Source organism: Lissotriton helveticus, chromosome 1_2 (genome assembly GCF_964261635.1).
Source record: "Lissotriton helveticus chromosome 1_2, aLisHel1.1, whole genome shotgun sequence".
Classification (NCBI taxonomy): domain Eukaryota; kingdom Metazoa; phylum Chordata; class Amphibia; order Caudata; family Salamandridae; genus Lissotriton; species Lissotriton helveticus.
In genome coordinates, this window is record NC_136058.1 from 316460301 (window position 1) to 316481550 (window position 21250).

Here is a 21250-nt window from a genome sequence, read left to right on the forward strand (position 1 = left end):
GAGCCACCTAGTTTCGCGGATATCTGCTGGGTGGAAGGAGGCAAAGAGGATGAAAGTACTATGAAAGGAAAGCCAGATGGGGAAAAGCAGCATCGGCGGGAGAGAGGCACACGGGCGGGCGGGACACTGCTCCTCAAGCCCGGTTTTACGCAGGATGGGCGGAGTGCCTCAGTCTGTCTGTACGGCGGGGGCTCTCTCTTTAGCCTCCTGGCCAGTCCGGCCCTGGTGCAGTCATGTCTCACAAAGGTCGGGTCTAGACCGTCACTCTGGAGTCTGTATCCTCCGGGTGAGGTCTCCTATTCTTCCACCTGGGGGCCTGGAGAGAAGGGGGGTGTTTGGTCCGGGGCGCCAGTCACAGTCGCCCTTGAGAGGCGTTTATAAGGTAGTTTGTAACTGTAACTGTGTCGGGACTGGTTGTTCTAAGGTGCGCTAAGTGATGTGCTAGCATTTGGAAGAAGTTTTGAGAAACGCAGGTGGCCTGTTTCTTTTCCTTTGCTTGCTTTGTTTAGGAAAGGAAAGTCTCCATTGGAGGGTTTGGTGTTTTCTCAAGCCCTTGAGTTGGTGTTTAGAAACAGTAAAGTGTGTAGATGGCTGGGCTCCTGCCCACTCCTCATGTGATACAGCGCCTTGTCATACCCTCCCAACCTAGCCTTCGATAGCTCAGTTGGTAGAGCGGAGGACTGTAGTGGAGTGTCTGTCATCCTTAGGTCGCTGGTTCAAATCCGGCTCGAAGGATTTTTGCAAACTCTTCACTTTTTTTCCCTCTGCTTCACAATAGAAAGCGCCTCTTTCTCAGACCCTCACACGCCGGGGCTTTTCCTGCCTCCTCTCTTCACCTTTACAGCCCAGCTCTCTCCTCCGGGCGAGGGGGGGGGGGGGCGGGAGGCTTGTGGGAGAGTCGAACCGCCCGCCCCCTGTGTGCAGCCCCCGCTGCAATGCCCCCTCATCAGACAGAGCCGGGGGCCCCTGGGCTGAAGCAGCCCTGGGAGCTGGTTGTGGCGACTCTGGCATCAGGGGATGCTGCTGAGAGCGTCTGCTGGGAGGCGAGAGGGCTGCTGTGAGGTGTGAGGGGTGAGTGTGTTTGTGTGTGTATCGTGGGAGAGAGTGTGTGTGTTTGTTGAACCTCTGCCCCCCCCCCCCCCCCCAACCTGTGTTGGTGTGAAGGAGTTGATAAATGGCACGAACCAGCAGCATATCGTGGAGAGGCGGCTTGAAGGACACATGAGGAGCGGCCCAGCAGGACGAGATGCACCGGTTCCTCGTTAGTATAGTGGTCAGTATCCCCGCCTGTCACGCGGGAGACCGGGGTTCAATTCCCCGACGGGGAGGATTCAGTCGGCTTTTTTAAAGCATGACAATTCTATCCCTATTTTAAATGGCATCTAGAATGTGACACCCCTGCTACCGTGTACTGGTGCTTTTCATGCATGACGTCATCTCCGTTAACTGAAAGGTTTACTAATGCAATTTCATCATTTTTCAAATCAATCACGGGCGATTTTTAAGTCGCACACTTTTTGGGAAGCATTTCTGCCTTTTCATGTTCAGCTTCTGTGTACTTTACTGGAAAAAGAAACGTGCACGAAGGGTTATTGTTGACATGAAAATCAAAGGACTGCATGATCAACATAATGCATTTAAGCCCGTTTTCTTTTTTAAAGAAACATCAATGAAAGGATGGGTCGTGCTCTGAATGAGGATTTGTTTTCTATGACGGTGAAGCGTTTTAAAAAGCTCTTTGTTTAAGTCTAATGGTTTAGAACTTCCAGTCATTTTGTGAAAGTAACATTTCCACTGGCCTGCACTCTCGACCAGCCTCATCAGAGATCTTATATTGCCTAGGTCCAGCACGAGTACCAAATTCCGGTCAGGTAATAGCAGTGTATTCTGGGACTTGTAGTCCTGTTCCTAACACTCTAAACTCAGGCCAAGGGGAGCCAGCATCCAAAGTAACCGCCTGGGCTTGGAGAAGCGCTCATGATCGGGTCTGGGCTAACTTGAGAGCTTTGTCGAGGCCTTGGACGAGCTCCAGGGATCCCCGAGAAGGGCTGCTGCCCTCCGGCAGGGGTCCCTAAAAATTGGCGCTGACCCCCGCTGCTGCCCTGAGAAGAGGCGCTGACCTAGAACAGTGACTGGTATTTTTCTGGATGGTTATAATTGGTTCTTGCTGTTTTCCGCTCTCCAGTTCCTTGTGTGTTATGAAGGTTCCTTGCATCTTGCAGGGATGCAAACTCTCCCGAGTTCTGAGCCTATTTAAGGTCGAGTAGGTTGCTCTGTTGGGGATGTGCCTGAAAGCAGCGTGTTTTCTGTGTCTGTTGATGTTCTCGAAAGCGCAGTAAAGACTATCTTGCCAGTGTTAGATTGATGTGCTTTTCAGTGCTTTCTGTAGTTGATGAGCAAACACTGTGACAGAAGCAGAGGTGGCCTGACCCTGCTGGTATGTCTTGGGGCAGCTGCTCTAAGGGAGGAGTGGGTGCTCCCTGGTGGTCTAGTGGTTAGGATTCGGCGCTCTCACCGCCGCGGCCCGGGTTCGATTCCCGGTCAGGGAAGGGGACATTTTTTTTACACTCTGTACTTCCATTTTTTTGGGCCTCCTATTTAAACACGTTTTTGAAGGTTTTACATCGCAAATCTTTCTTTACGTACATTTCTTCTTTACTTGACTTGCCACCTGCTAATAACAACGTCACCTTTCAGGGACAGAGACAAAGCACTGATAGAAAAGTCAATGCTGGTCGTCAAAGCTTATTCTTCACAACGGATGTATTTCCACTTGGAAGATGCATTGGCGAATCCAGGAGGCCTGTTTCTATGGGTCTCCAGTTCTATCAAGAGTCTAGTTTCAAGACAACTTTGAAAGGAAGAGACTTGCTTCTGAAGATTGCAATACTATATCTTCGGAGATGGCTGCTTCCCAATCTGTTTACAGGCCCGAGCCAATTGTCAGACTGACAGTGTTTTGCGAGCCACCTAGTTTCGCGGATATCTGCTGGGTGGAAGGAGGCAAAGAGGATGAAAGTACTATGAAAGGAAAGCCAGATGGGGAAAAGCAGCATCGGCGGGAGAGAGGCACACGGGCGGGCGGGACACTGCTCCTCAAGCCCGGTTTTACGCAGGATGGGCGGAGTGCCTCAGTCTGTCTGTACGGCGGGGGCTCTCTCTTTAGCCTCCTGGCCAGTCCGGCCCTGGTGCAGTCATGTCTCACAAAGGTCGGGTCTAGACCGTCACTCTGGAGTCTGTATCCTCCGGGTGAGGTCTCCTATTCTTCCACCTGGGGGCCTGGAGAGAAGGGGGGTGTTTGGTCCGGGGCGCCAGTCACAGTCGCCCTTGAGAGGCGTTTATAAGGTAGTTTGTAACTGTAACTGTGTCGGGACTGGTTGTTCTAAGGTGCGCTAAGTGATGTGCTAGCATTTGGAAGAAGTTTTGAGAAACGCAGGTGGCCTGTTTCTTTTCCTTTGCTTGCTTTGTTTAGGAAAGGAAAGTCTCCATTGGAGGGTTTGGTGTTTTCTCAAGCCCTTGAGTTGGTGTTTAGAAACAGTAAAGTGTGTAGATGGCTGGGCTCCTGCCCACTCCTCATGTGATACAGCGCCTTGTCATACCCTCCCAACCTAGCCTTCGATAGCTCAGTTGGTAGAGCGGAGGACTGTAGTGGAGTGTCTGTCATCCTTAGGTCGCTGGTTCAAATCCGGCTCGAAGGATTTTTGCAAACTCTTCACTTTTTTTCCCTCTGCTTCACAATAGAAAGCGCCTCTTTCTCAGACCCTCACACGCCGGGGCTTTTCCTGCCTCCTCTCTTCACCTTTACAGCCCAGCTCTCTCCTCCGGGCGAGGGGGGGGGGGGGGCGGGAGGCTTGTGGGAGAGTCGAACCGCCCGCCCCCTGTGTGCAGCCCCCGCTGCAATGCCCCCTCATCAGACAGAGCCGGGGGCCCCTGGGCTGAAGCAGCCCTGGGAGCTGGTTGTGGCGACTCTGGCATCAGGGGATGCTGCTGAGAGCGTCTGCTGGGAGGCGAGAGGGCTGCTGTGAGGTGTGAGGGGTGAGTGTGTTTGTGTGTGTATCGTGGGAGAGAGTGTGTGTGTTTGTTGAACCTCTGCCCCCCCCCCCCAACCTGTGTTGGTGTGAAGGAGTTGATAAATGGCACGAACCAGCAGCATATCGTGGAGAGGCGGCTTGAAGGACACATGAGGAGCGGCCCAGCAGGACGAGATGCATCGGTTCCTCGTTAGTATAGTGGTCAGTATCCCCGCCTGTCATGCGGGAGACCGGGGTTCAATTCCCCGACGGGGAGGATTCAGTCGGCTTTTTTAAAGCATGACAATTCTATCCCTATTTTAAATGGCATCTAGAATGTGACACCCCTGCTACCGTGTACTGGTGCTTTTCATGCATGACGTCATCTCCGTTAACTGAAAGGTTTACTAATGCAATTTCATCATTTTTCAAATCAATCACGGGCGATTTTTAAGTCGCACACTTTTTGGGAAGCATTTCTGCCTTTTCATGTTCAGCTTCTGTGTACTTTACTGGAAAAAGAAACGTGCACGAAGGGTTATTGTTGACATGAAAATCAAAGGACTGCATGATCAACATAATGCATTTAAGCCCGTTTTCTTTTTTAAAGAAACATCAATGAAAGGATGGGTCGTGCTCTGAATGAGGATTTGTTTTCTATGACGGTGAAGCGTTTTAAAAAGCTCTTTGTTTAAGTCTAATGGTTTAGAACTTCCAGTCATTTTGTGAAAGTAACATTTCCACTGGCCTGCACTCTCGACCAGCCTCATCAGAGATCTTATATTGCCTAGGTCCAGCACGAGTACCAAATTCCGGTCAGGTAATAGCAGTGTATTCTGGGACTTGTAGTCCTGTTCCTAACACTCTAAACTCAGGCCAAGGGGAGCCAGCATCCAAAGTAACCGCCTGGGCTTGGAGAAGCGCTCATGATCGGGTCTGGGCTAACTTGAGAGCTTTGTCGAGGCCTTGGACGAGCTCCAGGGATCCCCGAGAAGGGCTGCTGCCCTCCGGCAGGGGTCCCTAAAAATTGGCGCTGACCCCCGCTGCTGCCCTGAGAAGAGGCGCTGACCTAGAACAGTGACTGGTATTTTTCTGGATGGTTATAATTGGTTCTTGCTGTTTTCCGCTCTCCAGTTCCTTGTGTGTTATGAAGGTTCCTTGCATCTTGCAGGGATGCAAACTCTCCCGAGTTCTGAGCCTATTTAAGGTCGAGTAGGTTGCTCTGTTGGGGATGTGCCTGAAAGCAGCGTGTTTTCTGTGTCTGTTGATGTTCTCGAAAGCGCAGTAAAGACTATCTTGCCAGTGTTAGATTGATGTGCTTTTCAGTGCTTTCTGTAGTTGATGAGCAAACACTGTGACAGAAGCAGAGGTGGCCTGACCCTGCTGGTATGTCTTGGGGCAGCTGCTCTAAGGGAGGAGTGGGTGCTCCCTGGTGGTCTAGTGGTTAGGATTCGGCGCTCTCACCGCCGCGGCCCGGGTTCGATTCCCGGTCAGGGAAGGGGACATTTTTTTTACACTCTGTACTTCCATTTTTTTGGGCCTCCTATTTAAACACGTTTTTGAAGGTTTTACATCGCAAATCTTTCTTTACGTACATTTCTTCTTTACTTGACTTGCCACCTGCTAATAACAACGTCACCTTTCAGGGACAGAGACAAAGCACTGATAGAAAAGTCAATGCTGGTCGTCAAAGCTTATTCTTCACAACGGATGTATTTCCACTTGGAAGATGCATTGGCGAATCCAGGAGGCCTGTTTCTATGGGTCTCCAGTTCTATCAAGAGTCTAGTTTCAAGACAACTTTGAAAGGAAGAGACTTGCTTCTGAAGATTGCAATACTATATCTTCGGAGATGGCTGCTTCCCAATCTGTTTACAGGCCCGAGCCAATTGTCAGACTGACAGTGTTTTGCGAGCCACCTAGTTTCGCGGATATCTGCTGGGTGGAAGGAGGCAAAGAGGATGAAAGTACTATGAAAGGAAAGCCAGATGGGGAAAAGCAGCATCGGCGGGAGAGAGGCACACGGGCGGGCGGGACACTGCTCCTCAAGCCCGGTTTTACGCAGGATGGGCGGAGTGCCTCAGTCTGTCTGTACGGCGGGGGCTCTCTCTTTAGCCTCCTGGCCAGTCCGGCCCTGGTGCAGTCATGTCTCACAAAGGTCGGGTCAAGACCGTCACTCTGGAGTCTGTATCCTCCGGGTGAGGTCTCCTATTCTTCCACCTGGGGGCCTGGAGAGAAGGGGGGTGTTTGGTCCGGGGCGCCAGTCACAGTCGCCCTTGAGAGGCGTTTATAAGGTAGTTTGTAACTGTAACTGTGTCGGGACTGGTTGTTCTAAGGTGCGCTAAGTGATGTGCTAGCATTTGGAAGAAGTTTTGAGAAACGCAGGTGGCCTGTTTCTTTTCCTTTGCTTGCTTTGTTTAGGAAAGGAAAGTCTCCATTGGAGGGTTTGGTGTTTTCTCAAGCCCTTGAGTTGGTGTTTAGAAACAGTAAAGTGTGTAGATGGCTGGGCTCCTGCCCACTCCTCATGTGATACAGCGCCTTGTCATACCCTCCCAACCTAGCCTTCGATAGCTCAGTTGGTAGAGCGGAGGACTGTAGTGGAGTGTCTGTCATCCTTAGGTCGCTGGTTCAAATCCGGCTCGAAGGATTTTTGCAAACTCTTCACTTTTTTTCCCTCTGCTTCACAATAGAAAGCGCCTCTTTCTCAGACCCTCACACGCCGGGGCTTTTCCTGCCTCCTCTCTTCACCTTTACAGCCCAGCTCTCTCCTCCGGGCGAGGGGGGGGGGGGGCGGGAGGCTTGTGGGAGAGTCGAACCGCCCGCCCCCTGTGTGCAGCCCCCGCTGCAATGCCCCCTCATCAGACAGAGCCGGGGGCCCCTGGGCTGAAGCAGCCCTGGGAGCTGGTTGTGGCGACTCTGGCATCAGGGGATGCTGCTGAGAGCGTCTGCTGGGAGGCGAGAGGGCTGCTGTGAGGTGTGAGGGGTGAGTGTGTTTGTGTGTGTATCGTGGGAGAGAGTGTGTGTGTTTGTTGAACCTCTGCCCCCCCCCCCCCCCCCCAACCTGTGTTGGTGTGAAGGAGTTGATAAATGGCACGAACCAGCAGCATATCGTGGAGAGGCGGCTTGAAGGACACATGAGGAGCGGCCCAGCAGGACGAGATGCACCGGTTCCTCGTTAGTATAGTGGTCAGTATCCCCGCCTGTCACGCGGGAGACCGGGGTTCAATTCCCCGACGGGGAGGGGAGGATTCAGTCGGCTTTTTTAAAGCATGACAATTCTATCCCTATTTTAAATGGCATCTAGAATGTGACACCCCTGCTACCGTGTACTGGTGCTTTTCATGCATGACGTCATCTCCGTTAACTGAAAGGTTTACTAATGCAATTTCATCATTTTTCAAATCAATCACGGGCGATTTTTAAGTCGCACACTTTTTGGGAAGCATTTCTGCCTTTTCATGTTCAGCTTCTGTGTACTTTACTGGAAAAAGAAACGTGCACGAAGGGTTATTGTTGACATGAAAATCAAAGGACTGCATGATCAACATAATGCATTTAAGCCCGTTTTCTTTTTTAAAGAAACATCAATGAAAGGATGGGTCGTGCTCTGAATGAGGATTTGTTTTCTATGACGGTGAAGCGTTTTAAAAAGCTCTTTGTTTAAGTCTAATGGTTTAGAACTTCCAGTCATTTTGTGAAAGTAACATTTCCACTGGCCTGCACTCTCGACCAGCCTCATCAGAGATCTTATATTGCCTAGGTCCAGCACGAGTACCAAATTCCGGTCAGGTAATAGCAGTGTATTCTGGGACTTGTAGTCCTGTTCCTAACACTCTAAACTCAGGCCAAGGGGAGCCAGCATCCAAAGTAACCGCCTGGGCTTGGAGAAGCGCTCATGATCGGGTCTGGGCTAACTTGAGAGCTTTGTCGAGGCCTTGGACGAGCTCCAGGGATCCCCGAGAAGGGCTGCTGCCCTCCGGCAGGGGTCCCTAAAAATTGGCGCTGACCCCCGCTGCTGCCCTGAGAAGAGGCGCTGACCTAGAACAGTGACTGGTATTTTTCTGGATGGTTATAATTGGTTCTTGCTGTTTTCCGCTCTCCAGTTCCTTGTGTGTTATGAAGGTTCCTTGCATCTTGCAGGGATGCAAACTCTCCCGAGTTCTGAGCCTATTTAAGGTCGAGTAGGTTGCTCTGTTGGGGATGTGCCTGAAAGCAGCGTGTTTTCTGTGTCTGTTGATGTTCTCGAAAGCGCAGTAAAGACTATCTTGCCAGTGTTAGATTGATGTGCTTTTCAGTGCTTTCTGTAGTTGATGAGCAAACACTGTGACAGAAGCAGAGGTGGCCTGACCCTGCTGGTATGTCTTGGGGCAGCTGCTCTAAGGGAGGAGTGGGTGCTCCTTGGTGGTCTAGTGGTTAGGATTCGGCGCTCTCACCGCCGCGGCCCGGGTTCGATTCCCGGTCAGGGAAGGGGACATTTTTTTTACACTCTGTACTTCCATTTTTTTGGGCCTCCTATTTAAACACGTTTTTGAAGGTTTTACATCGCAAATCTTTCTTTACGTACATTTCTTCTTTACTTGACTTGCCACCTGCTAATAACAACGTCACCTTTCAGGGACAGAGACAAAGCACTGATAGAAAAGTCAATGCTGGTCGTCAAAGCTTATTCTTCACAACGGATGTATTTCCACTTGGAAGATGCATTGGCGAATCCAGGAGGCCTGTTTCTATGGGTCTCCAGTTCTATCAAGAGTCTAGTTTCAAGACAACTTTGAAAGGAAGAGACTTGCTTCTGAAGATTGCAATACTATATCTTCGGAGATGGCTGCTTCCCAATCTGTTTACAGGCCCGAGCCAATTGTCAGACTGACAGTGTTTTGCGAGCCACCTAGTTTCGCGGATATCTGCTGGGTGGAAGGAGGCAAAGAGGATGAAAGTACTATGAAAGGAAAGCCAGATGGGGAAAAGCAGCATCGGCGGGAGAGAGGCACACGGGCGGGCGGGACACTGCTCCTCAAGCCCGGTTTTACGCAGGATGGGCGGAGTGCCTCAGTCTGTCTGTACGGCGGGGGCTCTCTCTTTAGCCTCCTGGCCAGTCCGGCCCTGGTGCAGTCATGTCTCACAAAGGTCGGGTCTAGACCGTCACTCTGGAGTCTGTATCCTCCGGGTGAGGTCTCCTATTCTTCCACCTGGGGGCCTGGAGAGAAGGGGGGTGTTTGGTCCGGGGCGCCAGTCACAGTCGCCCTTGAGAGGCGTTTATAAGGTAGTTTGTAACTGTAACTGTGTCGGGACTGGTTGTTCTAAGGTGCGCTAAGTGATGTGCTAGCATTTGGAAGAAGTTTTGAGAAACGCAGGTGGCCTGTTTCTTTTCCTTTGCTTGCTTTGTTTAGGAAAGGAAAGTCTCCATTGGAGGGTTTGGTGTTTTCTCAAGCCCTTGAGTTGGTGTTTAGAAACAGTAAAGTGTGTAGATGGCTGGGCTCCTGCCCACTCCTCATGTGATACAGCGCCTTGTCATACCCTCCCAACCTAGCCTTCGATAGCTCAGTTGGTAGAGCGGAGGACTGTAGTGGAGTGTCTGTCATCCTTAGGTCGCTGGTTCAAATCCGGCTCGAAGGATTTTTGCAAACTCTTCACTTTTTTTCCCTCTGCTTCACAATAGAAAGCGCCTCTTTCTCAGACCCTCACACGCCGGGGCTTTTCCTGCCTCCTCTCTTCACCTTTACAGCCCAGCTCTCTCCTCCGGGCGAGGGGGGGGGGGGGGCGGGAGGCTTGTGGGAGAGTCGAACCGCCCGCCCCCTGTGTGCAGCCCCCGCTGCAATGCCCCCTCATCAGACAGAGCCGGGGGCCCCTGGGCTGAAGCAGCCCTGGGAGCTGGTTGTGGCGACTCTGGCATCAGGGGATGCTGCTGAGAGCGTCTGCTGGGAGGCGAGAGGGCTGCTGTGAGGTGTGAGGGGTGAGTGTGTTTGTGTGTGTATCGTGGGAGAGAGTGTGTGTGTTTGTTGAACCTCTGCCCCCCCCCCCCAACCTGTGTTGGTGTGAAGGAGTTGATAAATGGCACGAACCAGCAGCATATCGTGGAGAGGCGGCTTGAAGGACACATGAGGAGCGGCCCAGCAGGACGAGATGCATCGGTTCCTCGTTAGTATAGTGGTCAGTATCCCCGCCTGTCATGCGGGAGACCGGGGTTCAATTCCCCGACGGGGAGGATTCAGTCGGCTTTTTTAAAGCATGACAATTCTATCCCTATTTTAAATGGCATCTAGAATGTGACACCCCTGCTACCGTGTACTGGTGCTTTTCATGCATGACGTCATCTCCGTTAACTGAAAGGTTTACTAATGCAATTTCATCATTTTTCAAATCAATCACGGGCGATTTTTAAGTCGCACACTTTTTGGGAAGCATTTCTGCCTTTTCATGTTCAGCTTCTGTGTACTTTACTGGAAAAAGAAACGTGCACGAAGGGTTATTGTTGACATGAAAATCAAAGGACTGCATGATCAACATAATGCATTTAAGCCCGTTTTCTTTTTTAAAGAAACATCAATGAAAGGATGGGTCGTGCTCTGAATGAGGATTTGTTTTCTATGACGGTGAAGCGTTTTAAAAAGCTCTTTGTTTAAGTCTAATGGTTTAGAACTTCCAGTCATTTTGTGAAAGTAACATTTCCACTGGCCTGCACTCTCGACCAGCCTCATCAGAGATCTTATATTGCCTAGGTCCAGCACGAGTACCAAATTCCGGTCAGGTAATAGCAGTGTATTCTGGGACTTGTAGTCCTGTTCCTAACACTCTAAACTCAGGCCAAGGGGAGCCAGCATCCAAAGTAACCGCCTGGGCTTGGAGAAGCGCTCATGATCGGGTCTGGGCTAACTTGAGAGCTTTGTCGAGGCCTTGGACGAGCTCCAGGGATCCCCGAGAAGGGCTGCTGCCCTCCGGCAGGGGTCCCTAAAAATTGGCGCTGACCCCCGCTGCTGCCCTGAGAAGAGGCGCTGACCTAGAACAGTGACTGGTATTTTTCTGGATGGTTATAATTGGTTCTTGCTGTTTTCCGCTCTCCAGTTCCTTGTGTGTTATGAAGGTTCCTTGCATCTTGCAGGGATGCAAACTCTCCCGAGTTCTGAGCCTATTTAAGGTCGAGTAGGTTGCTCTGTTGGGGATGTGCCTGAAAGCAGCGTGTTTTCTGTGTCTGTTGATGTTCTCGAAAGCGCAGTAAAGACTATCTTGCCAGTGTTAGATTGATGTGCTTTTCAGTGCTTTCTGTAGTTGATGAGCAAACACTGTGACAGAAGCAGAGGTGGCCTGACCCTGCTGGTATGTCTTGGGGCAGCTGCTCTAAGGGAGGAGTGGGTGCTCCCTGGTGGTCTAGTGGTTAGGATTCGGCGCTCTCACCGCCGCGGCCCGGGTTCGATTCCCGGTCAGGGAAGGGGACATTTTTTTTACACTCTGTACTTCCATTTTTTTGGGCCTCATATTTAAACACGTTTTTGAAGGTTTTACATCGCAAATCTTTCTTTACGTACATTTCTTCTTTACTTGACTTGCCACCTGCTAATAACAACGTCACCTTTCAGGGACAGAGACAAAGCACTGATAGAAAAGTCAATGCTGGTCGTCAAAGCTTATTCTTCACAACGGATGTATTTCCACTTGGAAGATGCATTGGCGAATCCAGGAGGCCTGTTTCTATGGGTCTCCAGTTCTATCAAGAGTCTAGTTTCAAGACAACTTTGAAAGGAAGAGACTTGCTTCTGAAGATTGCAATACTATATCTTCGGAGATGGCTGCTTCCCAATCTGTTTACAGGCCCGAGCCAATTGTCAGACTGACAGTGTTTTGCGAGCCACCTAGTTTCGCGGATATCTGCTGGGTGGAAGGAGGCAAAGAGGATGAAAGTACTATGAAAGGAAAGCCAGATGGGGAAAAGCAGCATCGGCGGGAGAGAGGCACACGGGCGGGCGGGACACTGCTCCTCAAGCCCGGTTTTACGCAGGATGGGCGGAGTGCCTCAGTCTGTCTGTACGGCGGGGGCTCTCTCTTTAGCCTCCTGGCCAGTCCGGCCCTGGTGCAGTCATGTCTCACAAAGGTCGGGTCTAGACCGTCACTCTGGAGTCTGTATCCTCCGGGTGAGGTCTCCTATTCTTCCACCTGGGGGCCTGGAGAGAAGGGGGGTGTTTGGTCCGGGGCGCCAGTCACAGTCGCCCTTGAGAGGCGTTTATAAGGTAGTTTGTAACTGTAACTGTGTCGGGACTGGTTGTTCTAAGGTGCGCTAAGTGATGTGCTAGCATTTGGAAGAAGTTTTGAGAAACGCAGGTGGCCTGTTTCTTTTCCTTTGCTTGCTTTGTTTAGGAAAGGAAAGTCTCCATTGGAGGGTTTGGTGTTTTCTCAAGCCCTTGAGTTGGTGTTTAGAAACAGTAAAGTGTGTAGATGGCTGGGCTCCTGCCCACTCCTCATGTGATACAGCGCCTTGTCATACCCTCCCAACCTAGCCTTCGATAGCTCAGTTGGTAGAGCGGAGGACTGTAGTGGAGTGTCTGTCATCCTTAGGTCGCTGGTTCAAATCCGGCTCGAAGGATTTTTGCAAACTCTTCACTTTTTTTCCCTCTGCTTCACAATAGAAAGCGCCTCTTTCTCAGACCCTCACACGCCGGGGCTTTTCCTGCCTCCTCTCTTCACCTTTACAGCCCAGCTCTCTCCTCCGGGCGAGGGGGGGGGGGGGGCGGGAGGCTTGTGGGAGAGTCGAACCGCCCGCCCCCTGTGTGCAGCCCCCGCTGCAATGCCCCCTCATCAGACAGAGCCGGGGGCCCCTGGGCTGAAGCAGCCCTGGGAGCTGGTTGTGGCGACTCTGGCATCAGGGGATGCTGCTGAGAGCGTCTGCTGGGAGGCGAGAGGGCTGCTGTGAGGTGTGAGGGGTGAGTGTGTTTGTGTGTGTATCGTGGGAGAGAGTGTGTGTGTTTGTTGAACCTCTGCCCCCCCCCCCCAACCTGTGTTGGTGTGAAGGAGTTGATAAATGGCACGAACCAGCAGCATATCGTGGAGAGGCGGCTTGAAGGACACATGAGGAGCGGCCCAGCAGGACGAGATGCATCGGTTCCTCGTTAGTATAGTGGTCAGTATCCCCGCCTGTCATGCGGGAGACCGGGGTTCAATTCCCCGACGGGGAGGATTCAGTCGGCTTTTTTAAAGCATGACAATTCTATCCCTATTTTAAATGGCATCTAGAATGTGACACCCCTGCTACCGTGTACTGGTGCTTTTCATGCATGACGTCATCTCCGTTAACTGAAAGGTTTACTAATGCAATTTCATCATTTTTCAAATCAATCACGGGCGATTTTTAAGTCGCACACTTTTTGGGAAGCATTTCTGCCTTTTCATGTTCAGCTTCTGTGTACTTTACTGGAAAAAGAAACGTGCACGAAGGGTTATTGTTGACATGAAAATCAAAGGACTGCATGATCAACATAATGCATTTAAGCCCGTTTTCTTTTTTAAAGAAACATCAATGAAAGGATGGGTCGTGCTCTGAATGAGGATTTGTTTTCTATGACGGTGAAGCGTTTTAAAAAGCTCTTTGTTTAAGTCTAATGGTTTAGAACTTCCAGTCATTTTGTGAAAGTAACATTTCCACTGGCCTGCACTCTCGACCAGCCTCATCAGAGATCTTATATTGCCTAGGTCCAGCACGAGTACCAAATTCCGGTCAGGTAATAGCAGTGTATTCTGGGACTTGTAGTCCTGTTCCTAACACTCTAAACTCAGGCCAAGGGGAGCCAGCATCCAAAGTAACCGCCTGGGCTTGGAGAAGCGCTCATGATCGGGTCTGGGCTAACTTGAGAGCTTTGTCGAGGCCTTGGACGAGCTCCAGGGATCCCCGAGAAGGGCTGCTGCCCTCCGGCAGGGGTCCCTAAAAATTGGCGCTGACCCCCGCTGCTGCCCTGAGAAGAGGCGCTGACCTAGAACAGTGACTGGTATTTTTCTGGATGGTTATAATTGGTTCTTGCTGTTTTCCGCTCTCCAGTTCCTTGTGTGTTATGAAGGTTCCTTGCATCTTGCAGGGATGCAAACTCTCCCGAGTTCTGAGCCTATTTAAGGTCGAGTAGGTTGCTCTGTTGGGGATGTGCCTGAAAGCAGCGTGTTTTCTGTGTCTGTTGATGTTCTCGAAAGCGCAGTAAAGACTATCTTGCCAGTGTTAGATTGATGTGCTTTTCAGTGCTTTCTGTAGTTGATGAGCAAACACTGTGACAGAAGCAGAGGTGGCCTGACCCTGCTGGTATGTCTTGGGGCAGCTGCTCTAAGGGAGGAGTGGGTGCTCCCTGGTGGTCTAGTGGTTAGGATTCGGCGCTCTCACCGCCGCGGCCCGGGTTCGATTCCCGGTCAGGGAAGGGGTCATTTTTTTTACACTCTGTACTTCCATTTTTTTGGGCCTCCTATTTAAACACGTTTTTGAAGGTTTTACATCGCAAATCTTTCTTTACGTACATTTCTTCTTTACTTGACTTGCCACCTGCTAATAACAACGTCACCTTTCAGGGACAGAGACAAAGCACTGATAGAAAAGTCAATGCTGGTCGTCAAAGCTTATTCTTCACAACGGATGTATTTCCACTTGGAAGATGCATTGGCGAATCCAGGAGGCCTGTTTCTATGGGTCTCCAGTTCTATCAAGAGTCTAGTTTCAAGACAACTTTGAAAGGAAGAGACTTGCTTCTGAAGATTGCAATACTATATCTTCGGAGATGGCTGCTTCCCAATCTGTTTACAGGCCCGAGCCAATTGTCAGACTGACAGTGTTTTGCGAGCCACCTAGTTTCGCGGATATCTGCTGGGTGGAAGGAGGCAAAGAGGATGAAAGTACTATGAAAGGAAAGCCAGATGGGGAAAAGCAGCATCGGCGGGAGAGAGGCACACGGGCGGGCGGGACACTGCTCCTCAAGCCCGGTTTTACGCAGGATGGGCGGAGTGCCTCAGTCTGTCTGTACGGCGGGGGCTCTCTCTTTAGCCTCCTGGCCAGTCCGGCCCTGGTGCAGTCATGTCTCACAAAGGTCGGGTCTAGACCGTCACTCTGGAGTCTGTATCCTCCGGGTGAGGTCTCCTATTCTTCCACCTGGGGGCCTGGAGAGAAGGGGGGTGTTTGGTCCGGGGCGCCAGTCACAGTCGCCCTTGAGAGGCGTTTATAAGGTAGTTTGTAACTGTAACTGTGTCGGGACTGGTTGTTCTAAGGTGCGCTAAGTGATGTGCTAGCATTTGGAAGAAGTTTTGAGAAACGCAGGTGGCCTGTTTCTTTTCCTTTGCTTGCTTTGTTTAGGAAAGGAAAGTCTCCATTGGAGGGTTTGGTGTTTTCTCAAGCCCTTGAGTTGGTGTTTAGAAACAGTAAAGTGTGTAGATGGCTGGGCTCCTGCCCACTCCTCATGTGATACAGCGCCTTGTCATACCCTCCCAACCTAGCCTTCGATAGCTCAGTTGGTAGAGCGGAGGACTGTAGTGGAGTGTCTGTCATCCTTAGGTCGCTGGTTCAAATCCGGCTCGAAGGATTTTTGCAAACTCTTCACTTTTTTTCCCTCTGCTTCACAATAGAAAGCGCCTCTTTCTCAGACCCTCACACGCCGGGGCTTTTCCTGCCTCCTCTCTTCACCTTTACAGCCCAGCTCTCTCCTCCGGGCGAGGGGGGGGGGGTACCGGGAGGCTTGTGGGAGAGTCGAACCGCCCGCCCCCTGTGTGCAGCCCCCGCTGCAATGCCCCCTCATCAGACAGAGCCGGGGGCCCCTGGGCTGAAGCAGCCCTGGGAGCTGGTTGTGGCGACTCTGGCATCAGGGGATGCTGCTGAGAGCGTCTGCTGGGAGGCGAGAGGGCTGCTGTGAGGTGTGAGGGGTGAGTGTGTTTGTGTGTGTATCGTGGGAGAGAGTGTGTGTGTTTGTTGAACCTCTGCCCCCCCCCCCCCCCCCAACCTGTGTTGGTGTGAAGGAGTTGATAAATGGCACGAACCAGCAGCATATCGTGGAGAGGCGGCTTGAAGGACACATGAGGAGCGGCCCAGCAGGACGAGATGCACCGGTTCCTCGTTAGTATAGTGGTCAGTATCCCCGCCTGTCACGCGGGAGACCGGGGTTCAATTCCCCGACGGGGAGGGGAGGATTCAGTCGGCTTTTTTAAAGCATGACAATTCTATCCCTATTTTAAATGGCATCTAGAATGTGACACCCCTGCTACCGTGTACTGGTGCTTTTCATGCATGACGTCATCTCCGTTAACTGAAAGGTTTACTAATGCAATTTCATCATTTTTCAAATCAATCACGGGCGATTTTTAAGTCGCACACTTTTTGGGAAGCATTTCTGCCTTTTCATGTTCAGCTTCTGTGTACTTTACTGGAAAAAGAAACGTGCACGAAGGGTTATTGTTGACATGAAAATCAAAGGACTGCATGATCAACATAATGCATTTAAGCCCGTTTTCTTTTTTAAAGAAACATCAATGAAAGGATGGGTCGTGCTCTGAATGAGGATTTGTTTTCTATGACGGTGAAGCGTTTTAAAAAGCTCTTTGTTTAAGTCTAATGGTTTAGAACTTCCAGTCATTTTGTGAAAGTAACATTTCCACTGGCCTGCACTCTCGACCAGCCTCATCAGAGATCTTATATTGCCTAGGTCCAGCACGAGTACCAAATTCCGGTCAGGTAATAGCAGTGTATTCTGGGACTTGTAGTCCTGTTCCTAACACTCTAAACTCAGGCCAAGGGGAGCCAGCATCCAAAGTAACCGCCTGGGCTTGGAGAAGCGCTCATGATCGGGTCTGGGCTAACTTGAGAGCTTTGTCGAGGCCTTGGACGAGCTCCAGGGATCCCCGAGAAGGGCTGCTGCCCTCCGGCAGGGGTCCCTAAAAATTGGCGCTGACCCCCGCTGCTGCCCTGAGAAGAGGCGCTGACCTAGAACAGTGACTGGTATTTTTCTGGATGGTTATAATTGGTTCTTGCTGTTTTCCGCTCTCCAGTTCCTTGTGTGTTATGAAGGTTCCTTGCATCTTGCAGGGATGCAAACTCTCCCGAGTTCTGAGCCTATTTAAGGTCGAGTAGGTTGCTCTGTTGGGGATGTGCCTGAAAGCAGCGTGTTTTCTGTGTCTGTTGATGTTCTCGAAAGCGCAGTAAAGACTATCTTGCCAGTGTTAGATTGATGTGCTTTTCAGTGCTTTCTGTAGTTGATGAGCAAACACTGTGACAGAAGCAGAGGTGGCCTGACCCTGCTGGTATGTCTTGGGGCAGCTGCTCTAAGGGAGGAGTGGGTGCTCCTTGGTGGTCTAGTGGTTAGGATTCGGCGCTCTCACCGCCGCGGCCCGGGTTCGATTCCCGGTCAGGGAAGGGGACATTTTTTTTACACTCTGTACTTCCATTTTTTTGGGCCTCCTATTTAAACACGTTTTTGAAGGTTTTACATCGCAAATCTTTCTTTACGTACATTTCTTCTTTACTTGACTTGCCACCTGCTAATAACAACGTCACCTTTCAGGGACAGAGACAAAGCACTGATAGAAAAGTCAATGCTGGTCGTCAAAGCTTATTCTTCACAACGGATGTATTTCCACTTGGAAGATGCATTGGCGAATCCAGGAGGCCTGTTTCTATGGGTCTCCAGTTCTATCAAGAGTCTAGTTTCAAGACAACTTTGAAAGGAAGAGACTTGCTTCTGAAGATTGCAATACTATATCTTCGGAGATGGCTGCTTCCCAATCTGTTTACAGGCCCGAGCCAATTGTCAGACTGACAGTGTTTTGCGAGCCACCTAGTTTCGCGGATATCTGCTGGGTGGAAGGAGGCAAAGAGGATGAAAGTACTATGAAAGGAAAGCCAGATGGGGAAAAGCAGCATCGGCGGGAGAGAGGCACACGGGCGGGCGGGACACTGCTCCTCAAGCCCGGTTTTACGCAGGATGGGCGGAGTGCCTCAGTCTGTCTGTACGGCGGGGGCTCTCTCTTTAGCCTCCTGGCCAGTCCGGCCCTGGTGCAGTCATGTCTCACAAAGGTCGGGTCTAGACCGTCACTCTGGAGTCTGTATCCTCCGGGTGAGGTCTCCTATTCTTCCACCTGGGGGCCTGGAGAGAAGGGGGGTGTTTGGTCCGGGGCGCCAGTCACAGTCGCCCTTGAGAGGCGTTTATAAGGTAGTTTGTAACTGTAACTGTGTCGGGACTGGTTGTTCTAAGGTGCGCTAAGTGATGTGCTAGCATTTGGAAGAAGTTTTGAGAAACGCAGGTGGCCTGTTTCTTTTCCTTTGCTTGCTTTGTTTAGGAAAGGAAAGTCTCCATTGGAGGGTTTGGTGTTTTCTCAAGCCCTTGAGTTGGTGTTTAGAAACAGTAAAGTGTGTAGATGGCTGGGCTCCTGCCCACTCCTCATGTGATACAGCGCCTTGTCATACCCTCCCAACCTAGCCTTCGATAGCTCAGTTGGTAGAGCGGAGGACTGTAGTGGAGTGTCTGTCATCCTTAGGTCGCTGGTTCAAATCCGGCTCGAAGGATTTTTGCAAACTCTTCACTTTTTTTCCCTCTGCTTCACAATAGAAAGCGCCTCTTTCTCAGACCCTCACACGCCGGGGCTTTTCCTGCCTCCTCTCTTCACCTTTACAGCCCAGCTCTCTCCTCCGGGCGAGGGGGGGGGGGGGGCGGGAGGCTTGTGGGAGAGTCGAACCGCCCGCCCCCTGTGTGCAGCCCCCGCTGCAATGCCCCCTCATCAGACAGAGCCGGGGGCCCCTGGGCTGAAGCAGCCCTGGGAGCTGGTTGTGGCGACTCTGGCATCAGGGGATGCTGCTGAGAGCGTCTGCTGGGAGGCGAGAGGGCTGCTGTGAGGTGTGAGGGGTGAGTGTGTTTGTGTGTGTATCGTGGGAGAGAGTGTGTGTGTTTGTTGAACCTCTGCCCCCCCCCCCCAACCTGTGTTGGTGTGAAGGAGTTGATAAATGGCACGAACCAGCAGCATATCGTGGAGAGGCGGCTTGAAGGACACATGAGGAGCGGCCCAGCAGGACGAGATGCATCGGTTCCTCGTTAGTATAGTGGTCAGTATCCCCGCCTGTCATGCGGGAGACCGGGGTTCAATTCCCCGACGGGGAGGATTCAGTCGGCTTTTTTAAAGCATGACAATTCTATCCCTATTTTAAATGGCATCTAGAATGTGACACCCCTGCTACCGTGTACTGGTGCTTTTCATGCATGACGTCATCTCCGTTAACTGAAAGGTTTACTAATGCAATTTCATCATTTTTCAAATCAATCACGGGCGATTTTTAAGTCGCACACTTTTTGGGAAGCATTTCTGCCTTTTCATGTTCAGCTTCTGTGTACTTTACTGGAAAAAGAAACGTGCACGAAGGGTTATTGTTGACATGAAAATCAAAGGACTGCATGATCAACATAATGCATTTAAGCCCGTTTTCTTTTTTAAAGAAACATCAATGAAAGGATGGGTCGTGCTCTGAATGAGGATTTGTTTTCTATGACGGTGAAGCGTTTTAAAAAGCTCTTTGTTTAAGTCTAATGGTTTAGAACTTCCAGTCATTTTGTGAAAGTAACATTTCCACTGGCCTGCACTCTCGACCAGCCTCATCAGAGATCTTATATTGCCTAGGTCCAGCACGAGTACCAAATTCCGGTCAGGTAATAGCAGTGTATTCTGGGACTTGTAGTCCTGTTCCTAACACTCTAAACTCAGGCCAAGGGGAGCCAGCATCCAAAGTAACCGCCTGGGCTTGGAGAAGCGCTCATGATCGGGTCTGGGCTAACTTGAGAGCTTTGTCGAGGCCTTGGACGAGCTCCAGGGATCCCCGAGAAGGGCTGCTGCCCTCCGGCAGGGGTCCCTAAAAATTGGCGCTGACCCCCGCTGCTGCCCTGAGAAGAGGCGCTGACCTAGAACAGTGACTGGTATTTTTCTGGATGGTTATAATTGGTTCTTGCTGTTTTCCGCTCTCCAGTTCCTTGTGTGTTATGAAGGTTCCTTGCATCTTGCAGGGATGCAAACTCTCCCGAGTTCTGAGCCTATTTAAGGTCGAGTAGGTTGCTCTGTTGGGGATGTGCCTGAAAGCAGCGTGTTTTCTGTGTCTGTTGATGTTCTCGAAAGCGCAGTAAAGACTATCTTGCCAGTGTTAGATTGATGTGCTTTTCAGTGCTTTCTGTAGTTGATGAGCAAACACTGTGACAGAAGCAGAGGTGGCCTGACCCTGCTGGTATGTCTTGGGGCAGCTGCTCTAAGGGAGGAGTGGGTGCTCCCTGGTGGTCTAGTGGTTAGGATTCGGCGCTCTCACCGCCGCGGCCCGGGTTCGATTCCCGGTCAGGGAAGGGGACATTTTTTTTACACTCTGTACTTCCATTTTTTTGGGCCTCATATTTAAACACGTTTTTGAAGGTTTTACATCGCAAATCTTTCTTTACGTACATTTCTTCTTTACTTGACTTGCCACCTGCTAATAACAACGTCACCTTTCAGGGACAGAGACAAAGCACTGATAGAAAAGTCAATGCTGGTCGTCAAAGCTTATTCTTCACAACGGATGTATTTCCACTTGGAAGATGCATTGGCGAATCCAGGAGGCCTGTTTCTATGGGTCTCCAGTTCTATCAAGAGTCTAGTTTCAAGACAACTTTGAAAGGAAGAGACTTGCTTCTGAAGATTGCAATACTATATCTTCGGAGATGGCTGCTTCCCAATCTGTTTACAGGCCCGAGCCAATTGTCAGACTGACAGTGTTTTGCGAGCCACCTAGTTTCGCGGATATCTGCTGGGTGGAAGGAGGCAAAGAGGATGAAAGTACTATGAAAGGAAAGCCAGATGGGGAAAAGCAGCATCGGCGGGAGAGAGGCACACGGGCGGGCGGGACACTGCTCCTCAAGCCCGGTTTTACGCAGGATGGGCGGAGTGCCTCAGTCTGTCTGTACGGCGGGGGCTCTCTCTTTAGCCTCCTGGCCAGTCCGGCCCTGGTGCAGTCATGTCTCACAAAGGTCGGGTCTAGACCGTCACTCTGGAGTCTGTATCCTCCGGGTGAGGTCTCCTATTCTTCCACCTGGGGGCCTGGAGAGAAGGGGGGTGTTTGGTCCGGGGCGCCAGTCACAGTCGCCCTTGAGAGGCGTTTATAAGGTAGTTTGTAACTGTAACTGTGTCGGGACTGGTTGTTCTAAGGTGCGCTAAGTGATGTGCTAGCATTTGGAAGAAGTTTTGAGAAACGCAGGTGGCCTGTTTCTTTTCCTTTGCTTGCTTTGTTTAGGAAA

At 50.9% G+C, this 21250-nt stretch overlaps 21 non-coding genes across 21 annotated transcripts; all 21 read left to right on the forward strand.

Moving 5' to 3' along the window:
- Window positions 1-649: 649 nt before the first annotated feature.
- On the forward strand, window positions 650-735 carry TRNAY-GUA (transfer RNA tyrosine (anticodon GUA)). Its single transcript is given in 2 exon segments — window positions 650-686; window positions 700-735. It is a non-coding gene; the product is annotated as a tRNA-Tyr (tRNA).
- A 521-nt stretch (window positions 736-1256) lies between these two features.
- On the forward strand, window positions 1257-1328 carry TRNAD-GUC (transfer RNA aspartic acid (anticodon GUC)). The gene has a single exon. It is a non-coding gene; the product is annotated as a tRNA-Asp (tRNA).
- A 1149-nt stretch (window positions 1329-2477) lies between these two features.
- TRNAE-CUC (transfer RNA glutamic acid (anticodon CUC)) lies at window positions 2478-2549 on the forward strand. The gene has a single exon. It is a non-coding gene; the product is annotated as a tRNA-Glu (tRNA).
- A 1063-nt stretch (window positions 2550-3612) lies between these two features.
- TRNAY-GUA (transfer RNA tyrosine (anticodon GUA)) lies at window positions 3613-3698 on the forward strand. The gene is given in 2 exon segments: window positions 3613-3649; window positions 3663-3698. It is a non-coding gene; the product is annotated as a tRNA-Tyr (tRNA).
- Window positions 3699-4215: 517 nt separating this feature from the next.
- TRNAD-GUC (transfer RNA aspartic acid (anticodon GUC)) lies at window positions 4216-4287 on the forward strand. Its single transcript has one exon. It is a non-coding gene; the product is annotated as a tRNA-Asp (tRNA).
- Window positions 4288-5436: 1149 nt separating this feature from the next.
- On the forward strand, window positions 5437-5508 carry TRNAE-CUC (transfer RNA glutamic acid (anticodon CUC)). Its single transcript has one exon. It is a non-coding gene; the product is annotated as a tRNA-Glu (tRNA).
- Window positions 5509-6571: 1063 nt separating this feature from the next.
- On the forward strand, window positions 6572-6657 carry TRNAY-GUA (transfer RNA tyrosine (anticodon GUA)). Its single transcript is given in 2 exon segments — window positions 6572-6608; window positions 6622-6657. It is a non-coding gene; the product is annotated as a tRNA-Tyr (tRNA).
- A 522-nt stretch (window positions 6658-7179) lies between these two features.
- TRNAD-GUC (transfer RNA aspartic acid (anticodon GUC)) lies at window positions 7180-7251 on the forward strand. The gene has a single exon. It is a non-coding gene; the product is annotated as a tRNA-Asp (tRNA).
- Window positions 7252-8405: 1154 nt separating this feature from the next.
- TRNAE-CUC (transfer RNA glutamic acid (anticodon CUC)) lies at window positions 8406-8477 on the forward strand. The gene has a single exon. It is a non-coding gene; the product is annotated as a tRNA-Glu (tRNA).
- Window positions 8478-9540: 1063 nt separating this feature from the next.
- TRNAY-GUA (transfer RNA tyrosine (anticodon GUA)) lies at window positions 9541-9626 on the forward strand. Its single transcript is given in 2 exon segments — window positions 9541-9577; window positions 9591-9626. It is a non-coding gene; the product is annotated as a tRNA-Tyr (tRNA).
- A 517-nt stretch (window positions 9627-10143) lies between these two features.
- TRNAD-GUC (transfer RNA aspartic acid (anticodon GUC)) lies at window positions 10144-10215 on the forward strand. The gene has a single exon. It is a non-coding gene; the product is annotated as a tRNA-Asp (tRNA).
- Window positions 10216-11364: 1149 nt separating this feature from the next.
- On the forward strand, window positions 11365-11436 carry TRNAE-CUC (transfer RNA glutamic acid (anticodon CUC)). The gene has a single exon. It is a non-coding gene; the product is annotated as a tRNA-Glu (tRNA).
- Window positions 11437-12499: 1063 nt separating this feature from the next.
- TRNAY-GUA (transfer RNA tyrosine (anticodon GUA)) lies at window positions 12500-12585 on the forward strand. The gene is given in 2 exon segments: window positions 12500-12536; window positions 12550-12585. It is a non-coding gene; the product is annotated as a tRNA-Tyr (tRNA).
- Window positions 12586-13102: 517 nt separating this feature from the next.
- Window positions 13103-13174, forward strand: TRNAD-GUC (transfer RNA aspartic acid (anticodon GUC)). The gene has a single exon. It is a non-coding gene; the product is annotated as a tRNA-Asp (tRNA).
- Window positions 13175-14323: 1149 nt separating this feature from the next.
- Window positions 14324-14395, forward strand: TRNAE-CUC (transfer RNA glutamic acid (anticodon CUC)). Its single transcript has one exon. It is a non-coding gene; the product is annotated as a tRNA-Glu (tRNA).
- Window positions 14396-15458: 1063 nt separating this feature from the next.
- TRNAY-GUA (transfer RNA tyrosine (anticodon GUA)) lies at window positions 15459-15544 on the forward strand. The gene is given in 2 exon segments: window positions 15459-15495; window positions 15509-15544. It is a non-coding gene; the product is annotated as a tRNA-Tyr (tRNA).
- A 522-nt stretch (window positions 15545-16066) lies between these two features.
- On the forward strand, window positions 16067-16138 carry TRNAD-GUC (transfer RNA aspartic acid (anticodon GUC)). Its single transcript has one exon. It is a non-coding gene; the product is annotated as a tRNA-Asp (tRNA).
- Window positions 16139-17292: 1154 nt separating this feature from the next.
- Window positions 17293-17364, forward strand: TRNAE-CUC (transfer RNA glutamic acid (anticodon CUC)). Its single transcript has one exon. It is a non-coding gene; the product is annotated as a tRNA-Glu (tRNA).
- Window positions 17365-18427: 1063 nt separating this feature from the next.
- Window positions 18428-18513, forward strand: TRNAY-GUA (transfer RNA tyrosine (anticodon GUA)). The gene is given in 2 exon segments: window positions 18428-18464; window positions 18478-18513. It is a non-coding gene; the product is annotated as a tRNA-Tyr (tRNA).
- Window positions 18514-19030: 517 nt separating this feature from the next.
- Window positions 19031-19102, forward strand: TRNAD-GUC (transfer RNA aspartic acid (anticodon GUC)). The gene has a single exon. It is a non-coding gene; the product is annotated as a tRNA-Asp (tRNA).
- A 1149-nt stretch (window positions 19103-20251) lies between these two features.
- TRNAE-CUC (transfer RNA glutamic acid (anticodon CUC)) lies at window positions 20252-20323 on the forward strand. The gene has a single exon. It is a non-coding gene; the product is annotated as a tRNA-Glu (tRNA).
- The last annotated feature ends 927 nt before the right edge of the window (window positions 20324-21250 follow it).